This window comes from Apteryx rowi, unplaced genomic scaffold (assembly GCF_003343035.1).
Source record: "Apteryx rowi isolate R43461 unplaced genomic scaffold, aptRow1 scaffold_153, whole genome shotgun sequence".
Classification (NCBI taxonomy): Eukaryota; Metazoa; Chordata; class Aves; order Apterygiformes; family Apterygidae; genus Apteryx; species Apteryx rowi.
Window position 1 is genome coordinate 778,849 of NW_020447786.1, and position 22,936 is coordinate 801,784.

Here is a 22,936-nt window from a genome sequence, read left to right on the forward strand (position 1 = left end):
TTATCTGCAGCCTATGCTAGCCCATGTTAACAAGATGTTATACACCATCCAATATTTATAATCTAAATAAAATACGTGAGAATTTACATTGTGAACCTTTCTTTCCAAGGTGAGAGGTGGAAACACCATACAAATTKTTTTGTATCTCAAATCAACCTGCGTGTATCTGAGTTTCTTGAGGACTTACTAAACAGACATGATACAAATATAGACTGAAATATTTGTTACCCAGTTCTATGATCTAAGCCGTAGTGATACGGTCTCTGTAATTTAGGGCAAATGGGGTAAAGTAGGTTAAATACATGGATTTTTCCACAAGACTGCATCTTGTTGAAATGTCAAGTCACCACAATACCAAAACTAATCTTATAGGATTTAAAATTTCCTTATGTGATATTTGGACTAATCTATTGAAGAATATGCTATAAAATACTGCATGCTTATCTGATTTCCACTTGTATTCTGCTGTATCTCACACTGCTGTTGCAAATAAATTGTCTGTTCAAAAAAAGAAAAGGCATCATTTGGTCGCTGGAAAATATTTAAAAATCCTAAAGCTCATGACTAAGTATAAGGAAAAAAAATGAAACAATCAGACAAATAGCACATGTCCAAAAAGAGTCTGGAAGTGTGTGTGACTGAGAATRGATGATTTACAGTAGGAAAATATTTCTGTCAATGAAGAGATGAGTGAAAGTGATTGAATATCTTTATGAAAACAAACTAAACCAATTAGAGCAAAATCTCTGCTGGTATATGTTTATCATAGATTTTGCTAGATGGATTTAAAACTAATGTAAACAGTGGAGAGCTAAGGCGTAGCAAAAGTGTCCTCACTGTCTTTTTCAGAAATGATATAGGCACTTTGCTATATTGGTAGCTCCTTTGCAATACAGGTCCTTTCACTAAGGCATGGGTTTTAAGACCCAGCTCCCATAAGGAACGTAGGCAAGTGAAATGAGGCCCTGTAGCAAATACGGTTTGGTTGCCTGGCTCTGTACTCAGAACACAAAATACCCTAACTGCTACACCAGAGTCGTGCTCCATTTTTGTCCTGCCGACCTTATAGATCCTTTCTGGAAAGTGTCTTCGTGAGGGGCAGAGTGCCTAGCCCATGGGTTCCCAGCTCGAAATCACCTCAGCATGCAAAGAGAGCTAACCCCATGTCTTGCACTTGCTGAGGCAGTGTATCTTAACATCGTGAGATGCTGGGTATGGCCACAGGGTCCACCACACCATTATTTCACGGGAGGCTTGGGGGTAGGGGACATGTATCTTACTATACACATGCTCTGTATGTACCGTACCAAAACAGATTCCCAAGGGAATTTAGGCAGAACAACATCATGTCCTTCTGAATCACAGTCACTTAAGGCAGGAGCCACTTGGACATTTTTGGGACACTCACAAAACAGGAATCTAGGTGTCAGGAGAGTTAGAAAGGCAAAGTGATTTAGTTATCTCCAGTGTTAGGACAGCAAGGTCCTAGGAGTAACAGGAAAGCAACAGCATGGGCAAAGAGCATTGTAGTGTAGCACTGGCACTGTGGTGTCACTTGCAAGACAAAAATGTGGTCCCTGTTGTACATGGGCTTGTAGGTCGGCTGGTGGGATCACACCTGAGCCATTAGGTAGTGCAGAGAAGGACAAGCTGTGACACATCTTGATTTGAGTGATGGCCTCGCTCTAAGCTCCAGGGATGACACAGGCTTCAGCAGCAACCACTGCACACGGCAATTGTGGCCTTGTCGTTTGCTTAAAAAGAAAACTTATAGAGTAGACACACCCATTAGCAGCTTCCTTATAACCCTCCTTTGGGTTTAAACCCCTTTATCTGTTGCAGATTGTGGTGTGTTGCAGACTTCATAAGCTGCTTTATTTTTATCAGATTGATAACTGTTATCTTGACTATTAACGTCTTTTGACCTTTCTTTCCCAATTAGAAAAGCATTCCTTGCAAGTACAAAGGCTGCGAAATAATCTAGCTAGAAAAGCCTATCACAAGCTTCTTTTGAAGGGGAGCTTATACTATTTGGCTCTCACCTTGCTGGGTACAACAAAGAGAGGCACAAGCTTTCCACTGGGCTCACTGGTTATGCCTGGCAAACAGCAAACCCAGTCTATTTTCTGCACTCGTGCATAGCAACTGCCTGCATATGATGTTTCATCTCTACTTCCCTTTTGATTATGAATCTCCTTAGAAAGTGCTGAAATTCAGTGTCTGAAAGTTTGTATTAGTAGGCTCTGTGTCCGCGTGAAAGAGCAAGCTGCATATGAATGCACAGCTTTGCACAGCCACCGGATTTGCTCCTTCCCAGCAGTGGACAAGATCAGCGGTGGAAATCACGGGAGATCAGCTCCCATCTGAGACTGTTGCATGCTCCACTGGGATCCTAATGACTCAGTCATTTATTTCCATTTATTTCCAAGCCATATGACTTGCAGCTTGAAGAGGGGTCATGCCTGTCACCCTACCACCACCATGGAACCATTTGGGTTCTGCTACTCTTCCTCTCAAGGATCATTTGCCAGAAGCCTTTTTTTCCACATTTGAACAATTTAAAAATTGGTTAATTTACACATTTTGGAACCTTCTGGCACCGTAAATATTCTACTGTTATCCCATTCTACTTTATGATTAGCCCCACTTATTCTGTGRGAATTGCTGCTTTGCTTTGGAACAGCATAGCTTTGGGCACTGCAGAGTCATTTGTTTTTTTTTCTCAAAAAATTCATTTGATAATTCCACTGATATCAACACTGTTTTGTTCCGCTGCTTGAACTATCCTCATCTTCATGGTATCCCAGTGCCTAGCTGAAGATAGCTGGTCCTGCCTTCAGACTAGAATGCATGTTTTGTTTATTTTATTTTATTCCCTGCTTTGCTAGCAAAATGAGCTCATCAGAGCTGGAATTAGATGTTTTAGTATCTAGAGCCTCGTTCTCCAGGCTTCTTCAAGTGGCTACTGCCACTTCAGATTTGGAGCATTTTTTTCTAGGCAGCAGCAGATTTGCCCCCTGAAGAGTGTTTCTCATCTGCCTCAACTTGCTGGATCTGTATAGTACATCAGAGAAGGGAGGCTAAATCCTTCCTTAGCTTCACTGAAGAGATGAAGTCAGTTTACACCAGCTGAACCCAGTCTTACAGAATTGCAACGGAGTCAACAGTGTCCCAGCAAGGAAGAAAGCAAATTTGAAAAGATTGGATTTGGGCTTGTGGCAAGTCCCTGGGCTCCGATTTGAAAGAAAAATGTCAATAGGAAAACTGGAACAATGGTAGGTTGGCCCTGTAAGTATTGAACTTATGCACATGAATATCCACTAAGAAAAAGCCTAATGTTTCCTGATTAAACATGACAGAGTAGGGACAAAATGAACTCCAGAGATCAGGAAGATGTACATAGATGTTGGACTCTGCTGCTGTTTGCCCACAGGTATTGCTCCAGAGAAACAGCTGCACAGCATCTCCTCAGAGCTGAGTCAGACCAGCTGTACAGGGCAGGATGCACACAAACGCAAATGTTTCAGACACAAAGCTTTTCTGTTTTTTTCCTTCCTTCCACAGCTGCCCAGCACAGTTCACATTTACTGGAGGAAAACATTGCTCGGGCATAAATGCAGAAGCTTCTGTAGCCTCGAGACTAAAACGTGGGAATAAAGCTTTGTGTCCTCCAACCTTTTAGCTTTGGAAAAGCCTAGCAAATGGCACAGAGGGAGCTGCAAAAGAGAAGGTCAAAAAGTCCATCTGGATCCCTCTGCATCCGAGTCATTCCTAGAGCTATCCTTAGAGATGCGCTCCATAGGTTAATTTATCACTGTGTAAATAAAGTATACCCCAACTGCTTTTACTACTAGCCTTCCTGAGCTAGAATAAATATCTCTTAGTCGAGTATAGCTGAAGAGCATCTAAGGTTTATATACAGAAGCTATTGCTATTGTGTCTGAGTGGTGAGGAAAAGGTCAAAGCAAACTGATTTTTTTTCTCTCTCCAGTTAGGAAAATACTGTTCATCTGTTGTTTTCTGTGTAGTTTTTGGTCTTTTTTTCCTCTTAGAGATCTGTGTTCCTTTCAGGACTTCCTAATTTTATCTTTTACACAAGTCAAATCCTCACTTTACAGAATTAAGTACCACTGTTTTGTTTCTCACCCAGCAAAGTCTTTCACTATCCTTTTTTTGTGGTCAAAGACTGTGACTTGAGGATGTTTTAAAGTTTCTGGCTGTTGTAATGTCCTTGCTCTGCAGTACCCAATGGCATCCTCTATCACAGCTTCTCCATTTGTCTATGTTTCCTGTATAGATAGCTGTCCCTTCACTGGGGTTGGGAATCTCTGAGAACTGCTGAGGTTTTTGCAATGAAGCTGCAAACATCTGAACTTCTGATTCAGATCTTCATTTTACTTTAGCTGGTATCTTCCATATTAAAACACACAAAATTTCTGTGAGCTTTATTTCAAGATGGACTTAAGTTTTTCCTTTAAGTCCCCCCCTTTTTATTCATTTTCTCATCATCTTGCTAATTATTTAAAATTTATTCTTAAAACCTGCATGTTTGATACAATTGCCTTTATAAATAGTATTTGTATTTCTTATATTCAGTTCTATTGTTTCCATATTTTCTGTGTCTGAGGGGCTAAGGGTTGTGAGAATAAAATGTAAACATTGTCTAACAGAAGAAAATCCTATTCTGGCAGTTGTATATGGCATAGTTGGAGTTTGGGATACTGGAAAGTGCCTAAAAACTGTCATGTTATATCCCTGCAAACACAAACATCAGTCAACAGTCAAACATCACTTAAAGGTTTCAGGGTTAAGTAGAAAATGTATAATGCTAAAAACATGAAATGAAAACCTAGATACTGATCTTCAGCTTTGCAGCYAGAGGATGGGAATTCCCCATCATATCCTTCAGCCCTGGAAAGGGCTCCCAGTTGATTTGTCATGCACAAAAAAATTGCCTTGTACAATTTGGGGCTGAATCAGCTCAGAGGATACATCTATGTAATCATTTGAAGGTTTCTTTGCCAGCATCAGGACCCCTGGTACTGTCTCTTCTGAGCATCCCCATGGGCAAAAGATTAAGTGCAGGCAGGATGTCACACACCTGAACTCATCCGTGGCTTTAATACAACAGCAAGAAGTTAGATACAGGGTCAGGCATGGCCAGAGTCACCAAGGAGGCAAGCTGAGGGCAGGCAGAGCAGGCGACGAGCAGTTGGCAAATCAAGAAACAAGCTGTGCTGCTCGGGGCTGCTCCCCAGACAGCTCCTGTAGAGCCAGGCAAACACAGCAATAAAGTTCTTACCTCCACCTCCACAGAGTGGGAGAACCTAAACAAAATTTTTCCGATTCTCACTTCCAAATCCTGTGGCACTCCATAGCTAAAACAGCTTCCAGATACTAAATCCTGCAGTCCTAGGATATGGTTACACCAATTTTACAATTAAATATACATCTATACACACACACACACACACACACACACACACACACACACATATATATAAATATATATAGATAAAAAACAAATGTTCAAGCAGTCTTGAAGTGGTCTGGGTACTCCACAGGCAAAATAGTAAACTTTAACAGGGGAGATAATACAGACAGCACGACTCCCATTCTTCTTTTCTGAATGTTGTTATTTTCTCTCTTACAACTGTTAACATTTCTATAGCCAACATAAAGTGTTTATTCTGCAGATAAATCAGAGAAAGCGGGGCTTTGTCTGCTCTCACAGTTGTTACAGGAATAGCCTTTTCCACATGGTTTGTTTTAACATGAAGCTACAAATACTCTGTGTAAATATCAAATTATTGAACACCAGCACTGAGCAGACATAATACAACTCACTTCTGCTGAAATACAATGGTTTTATCTTGTCTGCTTTGTACCTTCTTGAAAACAAAACCTGGTCTCTTGTCAAATCAGATCAGGAAGTCCTGAAGATCCAGCCAGTTCATTGCATCTTTCCCCCTCCTGCTCCCTAGATTCTTCTAGCTGTTTGGAGCTCCTCTGGTAGTGATAATCCAGTGACAAAAAATAAATAAAAATACAAGGATATTTTAAATCTCTTTTTCCTTTTTTCAGGACAAGCTTTACTAGTGATGTTGATGCCTAAGAGACATCTGCATAACCCAGATGCTTCATTCCTGTAGGTCAGCTATTTTTTCTCTGCAGACCTACATACAAACTAAAAGAAGGGCCATGCTAAAAGTACTGTCTTTATCATATGCATTTATTATGGCTATGGATCCCTTCCTTAAAAAACAGCAGCCAGGTTGTGAAAGCTGGCTCAACCACATGTGGTGTGGCTGATGGGATAGATCTCCCTCYAGCTCTTCTAACTGAGGAGGTGGCAATGGGTGGTCTGGTGTTTCTCAGCTGCTCTGGACCTAGGAATTTGAGTCTAAGGCTGAAAGAGATTGTTAATGAGTAACTTGGGGGCATATAGCTGCTTTAAAAAAGGTAAGAGAAGGGCTGACTGGTGAGTAAGGAGTGAGATAGGGAAGGAGAAGGGAAGTTAAATTTGTGTTGTCTGTTTGGTGATGCATTAGAGGACAAGATTTGCAATAACGTTGTGAACGGTAACAGATGTGCCAACTCCAAAACATTACCATTCATGTGCTAGGCCCCAGAGTCACAACAGTCTCTGAAAATCGGAGTTTTAAATTAAAAACATTTTGTGCATGTGAGCACCCCTGTTACAACGAGAGCAGGTAATTTCATGACACCAGACCCTGATATTTAACGAATATATCTAGACTGATAATGAAACATCTTGTGAGTAGCAGCGCTGTTACACACTTGCAATAGCCCTTCCTTTTTAATGATGTAGTTCTGTAATAAATGAGCCAGGCTAAGTATCTTTACTGGGAATGACTCTTGAACAAAATGCTGTCAGGGGATTAAGGTGGTCATTCCTCTCACAGCAAAGTATGGGATCTGGGAAAACCTCCTGTACAGGGAGATATCTGTTGATACCAGAAGTCTTGGTCTACATAATACTTGGCCAGACCTCAGGTGACCTGTAAGCTATCTCAGATGAAGTTTAAAATAAATTGCTAGAGATGTTGTAGAGAATGGCAGTAGAGCGGTCTGTGTAGTGTGACCCTGCTAACACAAATGCAAAGAGACTATCAGAAAAAATGTTTGTGCTAAGAGTAAAATTTGTTTTAAAAATAGATGCTGAAATAAAAAGCATGAAAGTAGGCACTTCAAAAGACATTTCACAGCAAGCAATATCTTGCATTAAGTGTTTCACATTAGGAATTGCACTATATTTTAGTACTTCTTATTCAATTTAGCAGCCTAAGTAGTCCCTCAGAACATTCCTTACGTGACCCTCAGAGCTTCTGTCAAAATCCTGTTGCAAACCAATCTCATAAGGGAGGCACCAGTTTATGCTGTTAATTAGTAAGACCAACTTGAAGATGAGCTCACAGTCCCAGAGGCCACAATAAGTTGTTCTAATCTCTTTTAAGAAATGAGATTTCTTTTTTATACTGGCTGTCATCTACCCAGTAAAACTAATGTATGGAAACAAAGCTGTAATATTGTACTGCAAGGATAAGTCAGTATTGTCCAGTGACAGCAGAAATAAATTATTCAGATAACAAGATGATAAACTCTAGAGTCCTAATTAATTACTAGAGCTGAGGTTAGCCAATTGAAGTTTGCTCTGTAAAGAAGCCAAGCTCCTTAAAAAAATTGAACCTCCTAAATCTAGGTGCCAGAGCTCTAGTCCCAGAGGTCTGCAGGTCCTTCCTTCCATCACTGACACAGGAAAAGACATTGGAATCCTGTGAAATTGTCAATATGCATGTTTTCACTAAGTGATCTCCCTGCAAGCATAAATTCAGTCCAGGCTCACCTGCATGGGTTCCTAGCTACTGGTTTTTAATCATTTCTCTTTGTACAGGCTCCTATTGAATGCATTTGCTCTGCTGATGTTAAAATAGTTCTAATGTTCCTGAGGGATGACTGTTACCAAGGAACTTCAGCATATATTCATACACCTTTGCACAGAACTAGCTGGAATGGATTTGGGTATCACTACTCTGTTCCTCCGCTTTGCTCCTGATTACCTACTTCCTGCAGAACCTGGAACTGAGCGAGTGAGTGTTCAGCCTGGGAAAATGACCTCGGTTAAATGGTATGTGACAACTATTTAAACTGAGCTGCCTGAGTTTGCACTGATACATTTGAAGAGCTTTCTCATGATCAATCCTAAGGGCTTTGTTCAGGAGGCAACAAAAGGACAACAACATGCTAGTGAGGTCCACAACTTCTTAAACTCATCTGCAGCAGGATATATGATGATTTACAATGTCAACTGGATTAAAAATCAACATGTAGGGTGCTAAGAACATGTAATGTCTTGTAGACAGCAAATGTTATCTTGATATTTCTTAGGGGATTGCTGGTATCGAACACTAGTGTCATAATACTTGAAAGTATCACAGAATCACGGAATCACAGAATGGTTGAGGTTGGAAGGGACCTCTGGAGATCATCTAAGTCCAACCTCCCTGCTCAAGTAGGGTCACCTAGAACATGTTGCACAGGATCGCGTCCAGGTGGGTTTTGAATATCTCCAGAGAAGGAGACTCTACAACCTCTCTGGGCAACCTGTTCCAGTGCTCCGTCACCTCACAGTAAAGAAGTTTTTCCTCATGTTCAGATGGAACTTGCTGTGTTTCAGCTGGTGCCTTGTTGCCTCTTGTCCTGTGGCTGGGCACCACTGAAAAGAGTCTGGTCCCATCTTCTTGACACTCTCCCTTCAGATATTTGTATACATGGATAAGATCCCTTCTCGGTCTTTTCTCCAGGCTAAACAGGCCCAGCTTTCTCAGCCTTTCCTCATAAGAGAGATGYTCCAGTCCCCTAATCATCTTTGTAGCCTTTTGCTGCACTTGCTCCGTAGTGCCACATCCCTCTTGTACTGGGGAGCCCAGAACTGGACRCAGTACTCCAGATGTGGCCTCACCAGGGCTGAGCAGAGGGGGAGGATCACCTCCCTCGACCTGCTGGCAACACTCTTCCTGATGCAMYCCAGGATACCATTGGCCTTCTTGGCCACAAGGGCACATTGCTGCCTCATGCTTAACTTGGTGTCCACCAGCACTCCCAGGTCCTTCTCCGCAGAGCTGCTTTCCAGCAGGTCAACCCCCAACCTGTACTGGTGCATGGGGTTATTCCTCCCCAGGTGCAGGACCCTGCACTTGCCTTTGTTGAACTTCAYGAGGTTCCTCTCCGCCCACCTCTCCAGCCTGTCCAGGTCTCTCTGAATGGCAGCACAGCCCTCTGGCATATCGGCCACTCCTCCCAGTTTGGTATTGTTGGCAAACTTGCTGAGGGTGCACTCTGTCCCTTCATCCAGGTCATTGATGAAGAAGTTGAACAAGACTGGAAAGTAGATAGTTTCGTCTTCTTGTCAATCACCAGATTCAAAACAATATACAGAAACTATGGTATTTCTAGCAGTCAGAGATGTAGTAATAGCCTTGTTAACTTATTTAGGAAGACTGTGAGTTTTGCTCCTTGGCACAAATGTTTATCACTTTTTATTACATGATATTCTGTACCAGCAGGTCAGATTATCATTATTTGGAATTAACTGTTGTATGATAGCCTAGAGGTCAGGGCTTCACTGTGCTACAAACTGTATAGTATAACAAAGAAATGGTCTTTGTCCTAGGAGCCTGATACTCAAACTATAGGGCTATTGGCTAGAGAGGGGATTAAAGAAACAGCCCCAGGGAGCAGAGGGAGCATAAAACAACGAAGAGTCAGCCAGGAAAACAAGGATCACATCAAACCAGGTGTGAGCTGCATATGATGCTATTTAAAGTTCTGAAATAGCCCACTGATAAAAGAAATCTTCCAATAAATTTTACTGAAACCATAAGTCAATGACTGTGAGTCAATGTGTATATTATGGACCTACAGGAGAACTTGGTTTGTTACCAGAGTTTTAAAAAGAGAAAAGAGAATGTTCCAGAATATGTTTGGTCTTTYACTTGCAAAATATTATCCTCTACCACTATACTAAGTTCCGTTTGAATAGAAAGGTAATTCTTCACTAATGTCTCCCTTGGATACATATCACAGTCACTAACTAGGGAAAAAATTGGTAAGTCCATCCAGTGTACCCTTGACAGTGACAGATCCTTTGCCACAGTCTATGTATTTGTACTTTTCCACCCTACCTGGAAAAGTACTTTGCTGTTCTTGCTCTGAAAATCAGGAATAATTTGTAATAGCCTCCTCTTATTTCTGTTTTGCTATACCCATTTCTACTAAGCTACATACTTTCTCTCTATCCAAGAAGTTTGTGGCCTTCAAGTATCATGTTTTCTGCTAATATTGTTTTAATCAAAGAACACTTGCTGTTCTTGATTTATAAGCTGATCCCTTCAGCTCATTGATCATTTTTATTACTTTTGTCTGCACTCTTCTTTTAGCATTGTGAGGCCTGGAACTCATTGCAAAAATGCTGCAGATGTGACCCCTGTGATACACAGTGAGAGATTTACACCTCTCCACCCCAAGACAGGATGTCTTTCCATGCACCTAGCATTTTCTGCTCTCTTACTACAGCTACAAACTCTCCAAAGCAATTCTGTGTGCTTCCTGGCTGTAATACATTGAGCCCAAGAAGTTACAGAGCCATTAAAATTGTAGCCAGAAATATTAACTTTAAATGTAACGGTACTGCAAGCTTTGAAATTTCACTCAAAAGCATTTCAAAAAAGAGTGCAAGGGTGAGAAGCAGGGTGAGGAGGGAGAAGCCAGAAAGAGATGATAACAAACAGACCCAGTAAAAAGGCCAAGAAGTAAGGAGGATAAAGAATCAATGCAGCCATAAGGAAAAAGCAACAAACAAATACTTGGGAAGCTTGACAGAAAGCCTTCTGCGCTTTCTGCAGTACACAAACACTGTACTGTCTCAGAAGGGAAGCAACTGGCACCTTTCATTCCTTGGAGAGATTTGCTGGTCTGTGTTGAAGTTGCAGCTGCAGTGTGCCCTCTTATGGCAACACCGGTTGCTTTCTCTCTCATCATTGCACAATGGTGTTCATGCAGGGGGTTGCTTTGGTTAGGATTTTGTCGTCTTTGTCTTTGTCTTTTTCTTTTTTCCTTTTCCTTTTCCTTTTTCCTTTTCCTTTTTTTTCTTTTTCTTTTTCTTTTCCTTTTTTTATTTTTTTTCTTTTTTTCTCCTGTGAAAGAGATATGGGAAGAAATTATTAAATCTGTGTGCTGTGAAATACTTAGAAAACAGACTTGAAGCTTCATGTCAAAAGCATCAAGGAATGCACCACGCGCCAAAGAAGCTGAAACAGTGAGCAAAACTAAAATAGAGGCTGTATGTCATCAGGTTTAGTGTTTGCCAATGACACATACGGCCTTCATGCCAAAGCATATGGAAATTGAAACAGGATTGTTGATTAAAGGCATGGCATTTAACAGATAACATCAGGTTGGTTGACTGAATGTTTCTGTACTGGCTCCAACACAAATTGGGCCCAGTTCATATTCCTTTGCATTGCTACAGCATTTTGAGTAAGAAGGTAACTGAAGTATTGCCATTGTTTAGTCAGTGTTCTATCATTAGATCTGTTCCCATGGCTTCCTCTCCCTCTGCATCTGATATCTTGTTCTCCTCTGATGTTTTTCCCTTGTTGTCTCAAACCGTGCCCCTTCCCCTTTCTCAGAGGCCCCTGTTCCAGTGCGATGCTCCCACCGCACACCTCCACTCACTGCAGGCATGCCCTCCTGTTCTCACTGGGGACTTTTCTGTTCTCACAGCATTTTCCATCCCACCAAATCGTAATTTGAGTAGTCTGGGGCTCAGACAGTTCATCCTTGCAYGTCTTTCATATCAGACTTGTTTATTTGATATTACTCCTCTGTCCATCGAATGCTTAAAAGCAGATAGAAATTCCTGAGCGCTCAAGGCATGAGTTRTGACTGTGGCATCTCTTACTGCGGTGATGTGGTACTGTCTCAAAACAAGAGTCATGGGACAAACTCTGCCCTTCCCCAGTTTCCTGGTCAGCCTTGGAGATCCAGTATCTGTTGACCACTTCAAGTTTCTGGTTCGGAAGCTGATCTGACCTCATACATGTGAGGAACATAAAGGCTTTCCCCATTTCAACCCTTGGCTTCTCCATCAGAATAAAACCTGGTACCAAATGATGGTACACATTAGTCCTCACCGATCGCACTGCATGCTCTGAGCACAAGCTATTCCTGTGATGAACTGTCATTCTGGGGGCAGGTTCGTAACGGTACCCAGAAGCTGTGCATGCACATCCTGGTATTTCTGACTGTGACTGTATTTGTGTTTCTACTTTCCCCCTGGCTCATTGCCTTTTATATATACTTCAGCATGCCTGCTCACCTTAGCATAAAAAAAACAAATAAGAAAACAGTCTGAAGACTTTTTCTCTTTATAGGGCAGCTTCTGCTGCAGCTCATCCGATATTTGTTCATCTTACCAAAGTCTGTCTTTCATTTAAATGATATAATAATCAGGCAGTTTCAATACTTCCAGTTATTGATGTTAGGATGTATGATATTTACTAAAGAAAAGCAGAGTTGTTTTGAGCAAGTAAAAACCAACCTGCATGTTCACCTTGGATTTCTACTGAATCAAATCCCATTGGTATGGTGCTAAAAAGCTATGATAAAGCTATTTAAAATATCATAATTGTCTTGGCACTGCTTGACTTAGAAATGGAGAGAGGAAGATGATGCTGTCTGTAGTTATATAGATACCAGTCCTGCCCAGCTTCTGGGAGGACAGTTAAACATCCCTTTTGGACTTTTTATCCGATGACTTTAAAAGAATTTTGTAATTAAGCTAGTTTCTGTCRCCTTGTTACAGTTTTCTATACCAGAAGAAATCCCTTTTGTGGCTGACACAGCTATTAGACTTGGATTTGTCTTGATGGGAACAAGGATGTCAGGATTTGGCCCTTCTCATTGGCCTGCACAGAAACAGTTGAGAGTTTCATTGCTTAGCACCCTTCCCCCTGAGGAGGCTTATTTGTTCTCCAAGCCTTGCACTTATTTTGTTGTTTGCAGTGAGGTCTGTGTTCTGGAGAAAGTGCGGGTGGGGAGGCTCTAGGAGGAACAGAAGGGATTTCGTGCTTCTGGGCTGTTCATTCACATAACACCCCCCCCTCCAGCATGACATGTGGCAACCAAATACTTCATTTAATTATGAACACAGACTGGGAAAGGCTCTTGTGGGCTACAGGGCCCAGTCCTTTACTAGCCCAGGTAACCATATAACATAGTGCCTTTCACCCAACACATCCAGCTTTCTTAACATTATGCTAAGTGGTTTGTCTCTAACTATTTTAATTAGAAGGTTGCTCCAGAGCTTACAGATCTGATAGTTAGGAAACTTCCCTTAATTTCCAGCTTAAATTTGTTCATGGCTAACTTATACTCACTTGTCCTTTACCAACATTGTCCTTGGTTTAAAATACCACTTCCTCTTCCTTCTGTTTTCTTCCAGTATATTCAGAGAGATTAGTTATATCTTCTCCCATCTTTTTTAAGTGAGGCTCTTTCTTTATCTTGGCAATGTGGGCTCACTGTTCAGTTCACCTTCTTGGTAGCCTTTTTGCTACTTACCTGCTACTGTGGGTGCAATGCTTCACATACAGAGCACAGCCTTTCCCCCTTTGACTTTTCTGGGACCAGAACTGTACTACTAAGCACTGGTGACCGACCACTAGTAACGAAACAAATGGGTTTGTGTCACAGCTAGAAATCTGGTCACACTATTGTCTTCTCTGTTCCCAGCAACTATCTCTGCTCTGGCTGTAAGCGCTCTCCAACTTCCCGATTAGAGCTATTTGTCTTTCTTCATTCTTGCCTTTTTTTTTAAGATATGTAGCAAAGGAAAGTGTGAACACTCTTACCTGAGACTTTACCTTAAGGCTTCTGATTTTTCTTCCTTAGCTTCCCCTCTAGCAGTTTCCAAAATAAAAGAATGATTTGTGAGCTCTTCTTTCAATCCTAAAAGGATAAAAATAATATAGACCTGTGCAAGAAACAGCAAAAACTCTTACCTAAATGAGTGCCAATAGTTGCCAACTCCGGTCTCTTGATTTTTGCTTTCAAGGCTGGGAAACACTCCATATATCTGCAGGGATATAAATGAGCTGATGCTGAATAACACTCAGATGAATACGCTGTATGAGAGTTGAAGTATATTTTGCAGAATATGCGTGCATAGTTTATTAAAGGACTGTATGCAAAACTGAAATGACACACCTACCTCTACTTAACAAAATCATGGAGAAAGCCATCATTTCCATTATGCTGCATTTATCCCTAACTCAAGCAGGAGAAATCCAGGAAATTTAGGGCTAAGTGATGCTTGAAAATATGCCAAGGTGGGCAGTGCACAGTGAAGATATTTGGACATTCCTGTTGTGCTGGATTACTGCCTTGGCTCTGTCTCCTCAACCGTTCCCACCGTTGCTGAGTTCCCAGGGAGATCCTGGTTTGTGTCAATATCCATAGAGCAGCCTTCTCTTTATAAAACATTCAAGTTACTAAGAGTCCTGGTCCAGAGCCATGATGTCTCTTGCAATCAAACATATACTGTGATTCACAAACTTTATCATATTCTACAGATTAATCGTCTAATTTTTTATTTTTATTTTTTTAGAAGTGGTCTCTGTGCACTTGTAACCAGTGAAGAATGGAGTATGCCCCTGTGTGAGTGTGTTCCGCTTTTGTATGGCTGTTTCAAGTAAAGATGCGCTTTCCCTCAAAGATATTTTGCTGTAAAAATCCAGTAATAATGGGTCTGTGTACATTCATGATGCTGACTAGAATAATTTATCTGAGGCTACCAAAAAATTTCCTTTCTTTTAGTGATGAAGCCTGTGGATTTGGGTACACCTAGAAATCAAAACATCAGCTGAAGTCACATGTTAATGGAAATGGACATCCAAATTTTTATTTCAGTAAAACATTTCTTAGTTTTGCAGCAAAAAAAAAGAAGAAGAAGAAAGGGGATAAGGTATTGTCTTTTAGAAATATTTTAAACTATATTAGAAATTTTATAGATTTCTCAACATGAAGAGGCTTTCTCAGATGAGATGAAAATCCCTGCTATTATGGACAGATAGGTGTGATCATGTTCCCCAATGCAAAGCTGAGGAATGAACTTACAGTAACAAATTTTATTAATCAAAGAAGGGAGCTTTTGTGAAAGGGTGGATCTTTATATTTAAGTTTTGCAACTTTCACTTTAAGCAAGTCCTCTGATCTCCAACACAAACCAGAAATGATAATAATAATAATCTAGCAGCCATCACGGCTGCTGTTTCTAAGACATCTCAAGCAGCTTGCCTGCATCATTTCAGCAGCTAAAAGTAAGAATAGGCCAAGAGTTTCAGAAAGTGAGAGATTTTCTGTGGGGAAATAAGGGAATGAGGAACCCACATAGCAWCCCATTAGCATTGCCCACTGCAACTGTCATAGTGGAAAAGTGCTACACAAAGAGAAACTGTAAATTTAGTCTTGGAAGGATTCAGTGGACTGTTCACTGCTCTTCTCACCACCTCTAAAAAATAAGAAAGCTTTACCAGATTTCTGTCAATCATGTAGTAAGGTTAACCAAAGGCTTAGAGCCAGACCAGGTTATTTTAGGGAGATGGAGTTTAATGGGGTGTCAGACCCCCCATAGCACATGGGCTTCCCATGTCACCTGTGCAGAGTGCTTCTGCACTGGGAGAGCAACCCTCTCTTCTGGCCCTCTCCTTATAGTCCTGTTAAGCAGTGTTGTTATGTTTCACCAGGCACTGTGAGAAAAACCCCAACAACTTATTTAGAGGTTTCAAAGGAACTAGGTTCCCCAGGTCCGGGCCAGCCTGCACTGCTATGGAAGATGAAAAGTCATTTCTCTCCTCTCCTGCCATCCTGAATTACCGTCTGTGCCATCCTTTTGCTTTCTCATAGGGGATAAGGACCACCAGGAAACACATTTAAAAATCATCTGTGGCATACAGAAGGAGAAGAGAGAAAGTTGTTGGTACATTTCAGCAAACCTCGTTAAAAACATCTCTAGGCACTACAAAGTGCATGTTATCAATATGCATATGTGATGTCTCTGAGGCAGAGTTGCCTTTAAGGTACATATTCAGCAGGACAACATTTTCCCATGTGAGGCAAGGAACAACAGTGAATCATATGTGTAGGAGGGAAAGGCCTTCCGGCTATGTACAGTATTTATTCCCTTTTGTGTCTTGCTCCCCCCACCCTTTATTAATGGCTTTTGCAATTACTGGTAACAGTGCTAGCTAGCAGAAAGTGGTGACTTCTGCAGCTGATTGTTTAAGTAAAGCTGGATGTATAGGGAAACGAAACAATGCTTCCACACTAGCTTTACTTACCCCTCTGACCCCTAAGTGAGAGTCAGCTGACACACTATTTGTGCTTGAAACGTGCCCCCAAAGCTGAGTGTCACATTACTTGACCCCACGTAAATGCACATACATATTTAGAAATACATAAGGTGAGGCCTGCAGTACACACATTAAAAATTCCTATTGAAGATATCAGCAGGGGATCCAGAGAAGCTGATTTTGATTTAGAGGGAATCTAAAGAAAAAGTATCACACCCTGCTCTGCCTAGAACCATGCAAGCTGCCTATAAGACTTTGATTTTCATTTTTCACCTTATTAAAGAGGGGTAACACTCCACTCAGGAGTGTTAGCACTGGAAAGCATTTCAAAACAAACAAACAGGTGCATCAGAGTGAGTCATGAATGATAAGGTATCTCAGGAAGTTAGTCAAGTTCCCAGCAAGTTCCCATCCTTGAATGGATAGCATTGGAAGTATTTCCCTAAGTACTGATCAATGATTGTCAACTGATGTGAACAGTGGCATGCGGTCAGTAGACAGCAGGTTGCTCATGATTTTGGCAATAAATTGTAGCTGAGCAAGACAGAGAATAGAGTTATAGTTGTAATCAAAGATCTTCTTTATCCCAGCAGAGAGCACATTCTGGCGGCAGGGAGATTATCCAAGAAAGATACCTGCAACAGGTAGGCTGGCAACCTCCAGCTCCCAGCTGGGAGGCTCCAACAAATTTCCCAGATAATGTGACAGAGATAAAGGACAAGGCCATTCCAGACAAATGGTTATAAGGATATGTTTTTTAATAGAATTATATATGTCATTTAAGAGGAGCAAGATCCAGTAACAATGTGCATTGATGGAGGGCCTGTGCAGCTGTGACAGTACCAGCCATGTAATCACATATATCGTTGGACCAGAAGTAGTGGAGATCTGCAGCTTCCTTATGGTTCCCTCTTCTGCTTGCCTTCACTCCCCACTTTCCCTTTGTTCATCCAAGCCTGTATCTGCATTTAGAGACTCCTGCTGAAACTGAAATATCAAAATGCAAGGCATTGTATAACTATTGGAGCATAAAAGACACAAAAATTTTAAATCTGAATGGAGCAAAAAGAATAAGAAAGAGTGAAATAAGAAAGAATAAGAAAGCTGGCATCATTGAGCTGGGCAATGCTATGATTTCCAAGCACTAGTATCAAGATATTTCTGATTGGTAACTTCTGCTGTTTGCTTTATTTTTTCTCTTGCAGAGAAAAAAAGCAGAGGGGCACTGAAGACAGGGGAAGAAGGTAGCAGGGAAAATGGACTGGTGAAGTGAGCAGGATGAGGCTCGTGGGAAAGACTGAGAGAGGGGTTACAAGAGGGAGTCAGAGTCAACAACTCATTGACAAGAAAGGGGCATCCGAAAAAGAACAGTGAAAAGTTTTGAGGCACCAATGAGTAGAAATGGTTGGCAATTTCCTGCCAAAATGAAAGGGATGTCATTCTTTCCAGTAGAAAATGCCCTTTTAATAACTGTCCATCAGATAATATTTCTTGGAAATTTTTCAATTTTACCTGGCTTTTATTTCAAATTTGTGTTGAGGAGGAATTGTCATGCAGCTAGGAGTTGACATTTCTGGCAGGCTCTTATCATTCACATTTTCTACCTAGAGGCAGAGTGTGAGATCCTTCCAATCTGGGAGCTACAGCTGGGCTGGCGGGGAGACGCTGAGCCTGGTGCTTGCTTCCAGCCATCTGCCTGGAAGCGTCACACCATGGCAATTCTCTCCCTGTAGGCAAAATCAGGCTGACAAGAGCCTTTCAAGACAGCAACCAGCAAATCAAATAAAGTCTTTGTTCCTTCAGATTGGAATGTTTCCCTTTTCTTCCTAAATGAGACATGTATGTACAAACAATTTTGTGAGAAAAGTCTGACTCTACCAATGACCTTAGAGAGTACAAAGGCCCTTTGGTAGCTGCTTGCCTGTGCTTCCACTGGCTAAATTTCTTGACAGACCAGTTACGTTGTCACTGGGTTTCACATGGTTGCAGGCAGGACCAGCTGCCCTGAGGAAAAGCCTCTCTTGCGCACAGCTCTGTCTCTGTGAGCACTTGGGAGCAAGGAATATGTTTCTCTTCTGCTCTCCGCTGCCCCCAGATTGCACCTATCACAGGACTTTGTTCTGCTCTAACAACAATGGCTGTCTAGCTAGCTCTGCTAGCAATTAAGCAAGGCACTCTAAAATGAAGGATGGTATAGACTAGCACCAGCATAGGTACATATAACAGACTGCAAATTTCGCAGGCTACATTAGAGACCATTAACCAGCCTACTTGAGTCCTATAGGTCTGTTAGTTTCCAAGGAGGGCTCCACAGACCAAACTTTATGAGTGGGTTGACCCTGCATACTGTTTTCAACTGAGCTCCAGCTGGAGCATCTCCTAGGAGAAGACACTTTTGAGGAACTTGAAGCAAGCGTCTTCACAATAGCCCTAAAAAGTAACACTCAGACAGAGACTTATTCTTCCATTCTACTCAGAGTACTCTGAGTTTTGGGCACCGAACTTCAAGAAGGAGGTAGATACCCCCACTGGTAACAGTCCACAGGAGAGACACAGGAACGATCAGGGGCTTAGAAAACTTGATGCAGGAAAGACCAACCTGATAGCTGACTGGCCTAATGCTTAGGCTACAGAAGAGAGGTCTGGAAGGGGACGTTCTGACAGATAAGTAAATGAGTGTTGTCTATGGTGGACAGGATAAGAAATAATGGATTGCAATAAGAAAATTTATATGAAATACTAGGGAAAAAAATGGAGGATAAGGAACGTATTGTCTCAAGAGTTTTTCAGGTAGACATCCTTGGAGATCTCCAAGAACAAGTTAGAGAAAGATCTGTCAGAAATGACAGATGCTGTCTTGGATAGAGGGATGGACCAGGTGACCTTTTGAGCTCCTTTCCAGCTCTATGTCTGTCTGTTCCATGGTCTTGATTGAAAACCACATGTCAGGTTTTCAGGGTTTTTCTAGACATTGAAGTTGGCCAGTAAGCTGATATGTAGAGGGAATCCAAATGTGTAGAAAAAAGATGGGTAGAAGAAATGTGGGTGCCTCCAGACAGACTAAATGGATTGTCTGAATTCTTAATGGGGGAGACTCCAGGGAGCCACTCTCTGATTAAATTAAGGATCTGTACGTGTGCTGGAGAGTTGTACGGAAAAAGATTATATGGGGGACTTGATATATCCGCCATGTTGTTTTTGCCTGCACTAGCTTTACCTGTGTTGAATAAACAAAGAAAGTGCTCTAAAAGTATTGCTCCAAGATTGAATAATAAGTAAAACATTTCTTCTTTTGTTAGTAGCTTGTGTCCTTGCTTATTGAGTCTCAGGCTGAGCAGCCAAAGGGAATGTTTGAGACATAAATGCCAGAGGGGACTGCTATCGCTGAAAGCAACCAGCAGGCAGCTTGAAATGTGCTACTTCTGTTCCTGGAAGACCATGCTGATCAGAAATACAAGTTCTGCATCCTTTACTCCCTGCCCTCTTTTCTCTCCCCCTTGTTTCTCCTCCCACCCCCTTAAACAGCATTTGGGAAGTTCAAAACTCATCACTAACTGCAAACCATTGGCCAAAAAAGTGAAATTGCTCACTTGTCTTTTGCTAACTAAATTAGCAGAGATCAGTTTTTGGACAAACTCCTCATTTTACCTAGAGGTAAGATGAATACTAACATTTCTTTCCCTGCTTCTCTGTCTCTTTCTGCCTTTAGATTCAGTTGTAAAACCACCTCACCAAGGTTTCTACCCTGTACAAAATAAGAATACAAGAAAGCAAATATTTTCTAACAAGATTCATTTTCTCTTTCAAAGCCAAACTTCTCTCTCATGAAAAGCATAGGGCATGCTTATTCAGTATTCTAAAAAAACCCAGCTGCTTGCACCAGATCATCCTGTGCCTTTTAAGTCAGTTCCTTATGAAAGCTTCCTCTGCCTTAACAACGTCAAACCCCACAGACAAAGCAAGGCTTTGTTAGTCCTAGCAAGAGATAGGAGTTCTAGTGCTAAGGACAACATGAAAAATTCCCTAATCTCTTTTTACAAGTCTGCTCAGATTTTTAGCCCTAGCACAGCTGCTAATCACAACTGCTTGCTATCACCCAGAAAGCAAGAAGCAGTCTTTCAGTCTATATCTGACACTTCTCAAGAAACTAATTGGAGCCAGTGCAGACAGCAGAGCTACGTTGTAAAGTGCTCACTTTGCAAAGCAGCTGCATGACAGCAAGATGATCTAATGTGGAACAAGCAGTGCTATACTTTATTTTATGACAACTCACTACTGCAATTATTGCCAGATGTTTGCAGACATTCTGAAAGTCTCCCATCTAACATTAACTGCTCTTTCAAAATCTGTTGCACTTACAACATCAGAAACTGAGGCTACTGTCTGGCTAGTGCTGTCAAGAAAAAAGAAAGGGAATTAAATAGACCACTTTCTTTTGCTCTCTCTACTAATAGAAACAGGGATTGTCACCCCTTGAGTGATATGGAAGTCCACAATGCTATTGACAGAGACTCAGGACAAGAATTTGGTCTTCAGTTCTCTTATCTAAATGATACACAGATATCAGCCTCAACTATATTATCTGCACTTCTACTTAGTCATGTAAATTGAGAAGAGTGATATTTCATTGCTGGTGCACGTCATAATTTTGCAAAGAAAAAGCACCTCTCTATTCAGATAATATTAATTAATATACAGATTAAGTGGCTCAGCTAAAAGTCTTAATCTGTTGACATTGCTCCCTAAAATGCCCCTGTTTGTAGACAGCAGAATGAAATGTATTGACAATTTCATCCTGCTTCAGAGTAGCTTTAGGAGGATTTAGCTGCAATTACCTACTGAAAATAAAAGGAAAGATTAGTAGAAATGAGATGTCACTCTGGACTTAAGGCTCCTGTTGCCAGGGAAACCTCAGAGTTAGCATCCTGATTAGGGCAAAAATTGCTGTAACCCAGCTGAACCTTTGTCAGCATCAGTGTGTTCAGCAGAGCTGCAGACAGCCTGTCAGGCTAGGGACAGGGAATGCCCACTGTGGTCTCCTGCTTGACCAAACAGCCCTTTCTGCGAGTGTCTCACCCAGATACCAGCTTGCAGCGATACATAGCCAGGACTGCGTAACTGAATTACACAAACACACCGCCATGGCAATTAGGTGGGGAAACGGAAAAAATTGATGGAGGAAGGATGAAGGAAATAAAATGAAAAGTATTCTCATATGCTTGTCTGGACCGCCAGAGAGAAAAAACAGGTGTTTATGCAGAAAGTAATGGAGGTAAAGAGGAAAAGGAGTGTCCACAAGGGGTAGTGATTTGTTAAACTGTTCTTACTGAGGAATAGAGTCTTTGGCAGTTTTGGAGAGCCACAGGAACTATTTTCAGGAAATCCTTACTCTCCCACTTTCCCCCATATTGGGAACCCTTTTGGAAGATCTCAGAGCCTGCAGTTTCACTTAGGGGCTAATGGTGGTGCAGCACAACACTCCTGACCCTGTAAGACTTTAAAGAGGGGCATCACTCAGGTAATGGCAAGAAAACAGGTTTCAGACAAGTTCAGAGGGTTCAGAAGACAAGTTAATACTGTTTATTTGTAGAGTTTGAAAGTTGTCAGAGATCAGTTTGACAACATAACTGAATTAACCATAATCATTACTTCTTGGTTGGATTCAATGAAATAGATCCTGTTGTGTTTGTACTTAGAGGTAAATTATGCTTAAGCACTATTAGATGTATGGGTTTTAAAAATGCACTGGTTCTTTGTAATGCTGTAAGAAAGCTGCCATATCAGATGAGAAAGATGGTGGGCAATTCTGTTTTTCAAAGGTTTTATTAATATAGTGTATTACCATCATCTGAGTCAAAGCAAATACTGAACTTGAGCTACATGTAAATCAGAGTGTAAATGCATAAATTTGTGTCATACTTAAAATACTGAATTACTTTGTATCCGCCCTTTGGAAAAAAAAATCACTATCCTTAAGAAGGTGTTATATGTCAAATGTTGTATGTTCAGCTCATGACCAGAAACACCAAAACCAAACCACTTCTTTAGTCTTTTCTTCTTTAATGTTACCTAAGTGCTGATTTTTTTTAAATAATCTGGTATTAATATCTCAAATATGCACAGATGTTCTTATATTCTTCTATCCACAACTTCAGTACCAAAAGAAACATTACAAATGCCAGGACTGTAGGAGTGTTGAAAGGAAAATTATATTCAGAGCTCAGGAAACACTGCTTGTCTATATGCTTACAGAGCTTTATGGAGTTCTCCATTTCTTAGAGATTTGCAAGCTTTACCACTGAATTTTAAAGGGTGTTAATCATTGATCACAGGTGGGTTAGCTGCAATGACTTTAGTAACTACTGCCTTCAGCAGCCCATCACATTTTTTTTTTAGTAGATTACACCACATTGTAAAAGGTATGGTGAAAAAAAGTGTGTGCCCATTCCTCAGCCATCACAGTACACAGCTAAATGAGTCATTACACTGAAATTCTCCAGTAG